This window comes from Rhinoderma darwinii, chromosome 3 (assembly GCF_050947455.1).
Source record: "Rhinoderma darwinii isolate aRhiDar2 chromosome 3, aRhiDar2.hap1, whole genome shotgun sequence".
Classification (NCBI taxonomy): domain Eukaryota; kingdom Metazoa; phylum Chordata; class Amphibia; order Anura; family Rhinodermatidae; genus Rhinoderma; species Rhinoderma darwinii.
In genome coordinates this window covers 6,403,240-6,407,530 of record NC_134689.1, presented here as the reverse complement: position 1 = coordinate 6,407,530, position 4,291 = coordinate 6,403,240, and the positions used below count along the sequence as shown (strand labels likewise).

The window sequence follows — 4,291 nt, the reverse complement described above, 5'->3', positions numbered from 1 at the left end:
GAGCGGTGCGGCAGTGAAGAGGGAGCCGGAGTAGAGAAGCGGAGCGGTGAGGTGAGTATGTGTGTTTTTTATTTTTTACGCCAAAGGGGTGTAATAGATGGCCAATGGCCGTAGTCGTTGCTGCACAATTGTGGCCCACGGTCGGCCGAAAGATACAACACATTTAATAAGAGACTTTTGCCTCTTAATAAATGTGTCAGATTTTACTCCAACTTTTTAGTCTATTATGAAATTCCAGTCTTTATAAATTCCCCCATTGTGTTTACCCTAAAAATGCTGTGTGTGTGTGAAACCACCCTTAGGCCAGGTTCACACTCAAACTTTTGATGCAGTTTTTGGCTCCGTTTTTTTAAGCCAAACACAAGCTTGGACACAAAAAAAGGAAAAGCTTCGGTCTTCTCTTTATACTTTTCCTTCCGTCTGGATCCACTTCTGGATTGAATAAAAAAATTGAGCCAAAAACTGCACTAAAAATTGCATCAAAACTGTGTGTGTGATCCTGGCCTTAGGCTGGATTCACACACAGAGTTTTGCTGCGTTTTTTTATGATGTTTTTAATGGCGTTTTTTGAGCGTTTCATGGTGCTTTATTTTTTAGTGTGGCCAGATGTTACATTAAAGTCCAAAGCAAAATATGAAATGCGCTACACACAACTGCGTTTTGGTTTGTGGTGTTTTTGAGGCAATTTTGTTGTCAGTGGCGTAGTCAGCATGCTCTGGGTATTTTCAGGCGTTTTTCCTATAGGCTTCTCTATAGGACTCCAGAAACGCCAGGAAAAAACCTAATTCCCGGAGTGCCAGCTCCACCCTCCACTCGAAGGACAGATCATCGGAACACCCGGACACCATGTTTTCTTATCATTGGTGTTTATTGCGTATAAATCAGAGTAACAATAAATCAGTCATTGATCTGTGAGGGTCAATTACACAAGCAAATAATAAGGGTGCAAATAATAAGGGTGCAAATAATAAGGGTCCAGTCACACAAAGCAGATTTTGCTGCAGAAATTTCTGAGACTAATAATCAATTCAATTAATCTGAAAGAAACTTGTAGAAATCCAAAGCTGTCGAAAAAGGTGCAAAAAGTATCAAGAACAGATAATAAATGTGGTGCGCGCCATGTAAGCCACATAAATGTTACCCTTTTATAGAAATAAAGTGTAAAACGTTGTAAATTGTTCAAAACGAGAGGATTTCCTCTAAAAACCCTGTGACGCACTTCGATGACGTTTCCTCACAGCTGCTGCTCCCCCGATATCTTTATACAACCATTATATACAAATAATGCAGCATGAAGGGGCTCGGTGAAGGTGGCGGTGAAGGTGTGTAAGTGTCTGATGGGGTCACACAGCTCATAAAATGACAGCTGCCCGGCCTCATAATCCAGACATATCCTGAACCTATCACTGGAGATCTGGTGAGGTAACTGAATCTGTTTACTGTCATGTCTCACTGAATACCGAGTATTAGACCACAGCTCCCGACATAAACACCAGGACTTGTTATTACCTCCAATGTATGACTGCTGCCCCCTCCTGTCTATACTGGGGTAACACATTCCCATACTCCACCAATGTGATCCACTGATCTCCACATTCCAGTAATGTCGCCCTGAGGAAAATCTCCTGCCGCTTATCACCTGATAATCCTGGAATCTCTCCGCTGTTTCTGGACGATTCTCCTTTATATTTGTCCTGGTTGCAGCTTTCAGGTCGTCTGATATAAGGATATTATTAGCAGCTGTGTTTATATCCAGTAATATGTCTGCAGGACCCTCCCCATAGATCACCCCCTCTCCGGCAGCCATTACCTTCCCCCCAACAGCCCCAGTCCTGACTATTACATCATCACCCCTATATTCTGTACCTGATAAAGACAAAGCTTGTGGGTGACTGGGCGGAGCCTGGATTCTGTGGGGGCGTGGCCTAATTTCTTTTGGTTTTGCAGGTGAGATGGTCTGCAGATACGTCATTATATCAGAGAAACCTGCGTGTAACATCCCGGTAATTACATCCATATCTACATCATGTGTCTGATCATGTCCCCCCGTGTCCTCATCCCCTCCCCCCTCCTCAGGACCATACAAGTCACCTGTGTCCTTATCCCCTCCCCCCTCCTCAGGATCACACAAGTCACCGGTGTCTGGTCCCTGTAGCACAGTCAGTGGATCAGTCATGTTACACAGCTCCTCAATGTCCCTCATCTTCCTGGACAGCTCGTCCTTCTTTATTTCCAGCTTCTGGATCAGATCTGAGACTGATAGTGACACCTGCTCTTCTTGCCTGGAGATCTCACTCCGGACCCTCTTCTCCAGGTCATCCACCCGTCTCCTGATGTCTATAAACAGGGCAGTGACTTTCTCTTCTTCTCCCGCTGCTTTGTCTTGAGCTTTTCTCCTGCGCTCCTCCAGACTCTGGACTCTTTCCTCAGTCTTCTCTCTCTTTGTGATCAGTTTCTGTAGAACATCTTTCAGTTTCTTCTTCTTCTTCTCAGCGGCCTCATCCAGCATCTCTACCTGATGACCCCGATGTTCTCCAGCCAAACTACAGGACACACAGATACAAGCAGCGTCCTCAGGGCAGTAATATTCCAGGATCTTCTTATGGACGGGACATTTTCTGTTCTCCAGGGAAGTGCTGGGTTCAGTTAGGACATGTTCTGCTGCCTTGCTGTGAACTCTCAGGTGGTTATCGCAGAGAGAAGCTTCACAGTGCAGACAGGATTTAACAGCAGATACAGGAGCGTGAATACAGTAATTGCAGAAGATCTTGGTTTCCTCCTGATGTGGCTGAGTAGACTGGATATTCTCCACCACGTTACACAGAGTTATGTTCCTCTGCAGTGCAGGCCGCTCCTGAAACTCTGCTCTACATTCAGGACAGGAATAAACTCCAGACCTGTCCTGTGTATTCAGGACCTGATCAATACAGACCCGGCAGAAGTTGTGTCCACATCTCAGGGTTACAGGATCTGTATAAAGGTTCAGACAGACAGAACATTCCAGCTCCTCTCTTAGACCAGCAGACGCCATCGCTACAGCAGAAGGAAGAAGTGAAAGTGAAATTCTCCAACAAGCACTCAGTGGGTGTCATTCACATTTACCAGAAAGGGTGTGGCTGAACTTTGTTCTTTCTTCTCGTCCTCCTGAGTGTATCTACAGGCTCAGTAAAGGTACGAACACACAGGACGTGGAAGCAGCAGGAAATTCCACCCGAGAAACCCCAAATTGTGGTGCAGTTTTTAAGGCAGAATGTCCACTGCAAACATCCTGCAGTAATTAAAAAATAAGTTTATACTTACCTCGGCCGTAGTCATGGCGACGCTTCTCTCTCTTCTGGGTGCAGCCTGACTCCCTGGGATAACGCTGTAGTTCATGTAACCGCTGTAGCCTGTTATTGGCTGCAGCAGTCACATGGGATGAAACCAGGGTTGCCAACCGTCCCTAAATTCAGGGATGGTCCGCAAAAAACCTGGTGTTTTTTTCTGCTGTCCGTAGTGTTTTGTGACGTGAGGTCAGATGACTGGACTGGTCCACACTGTAGCCGGCACCGACCTCACTCAGACCGCCGCTGCGTGACCACGTCATTCAATTGGCTCTGTCCGCTCTCTTGCTCCTAAATGTTAATTACATCAAACAGAGTGGAGTGTGGTAGCTCTGAGGGCTGTGTGCCACTATCTACAGGGGGGCTGTGTGCCACTGTCTACAGGGGGGCTGTGTGCCACTATCTACAAGAGGGGGCTGTGTGCCACTATTTAGAAGGGGGGCTGTGTGCCACTATCTACAAGAGGGGGCTGTTTGGCACTATCTATAAGAGGGTGTGTGTAGCAAAATCTACAAGGGGGGCTGTGCGGCCCTATGTACAAAGGTGGGCTGTGTGGCACTATTTACAAGTGAGGGGTGTGTGGCACTATCTAGAAGGGGGGCTGTGTGCCACTATCTACAAGAGGGGGCTGTGTGGCTCTATCTACAGGGAGCTGTGCGTGGCACGATCTACAGAGGACACTGGCACTATTTACAGGGAACAAACAAGATATAGGAGCTCCACTGTAGCATAAAACAAAAAATGGTGGGTGCTATCCTCAGAGGAATCTTGATGAAAAACCTCATGTAAACGTCAGACCACAATTTCTTTGGATTGTGGCACTATTTACAGGATGCACAAAGGGCACATTATTACTGAGTGAGGGCACAAAAGGCACAGTTACTGATGTGGCACTTTTATTGTGTCAAGCACTAAGGGATCATTATTACCATCTGGGGCACTATGGATGATGGTTTTGTTTAGAGGAA

At 46.2% G+C, this 4,291-nt stretch overlaps 1 pseudogene; it reads right to left on the bottom strand.

The window, feature by feature from the left end:
• Window positions 1-906: 906 nt before the first annotated feature.
• On the bottom strand, window positions 907-3,031 carry LOC142748628 (E3 ubiquitin/ISG15 ligase TRIM25-like; annotated as a pseudogene).
• Between the last annotated feature and the right edge of the window lie 1,260 nt (window positions 3,032-4,291).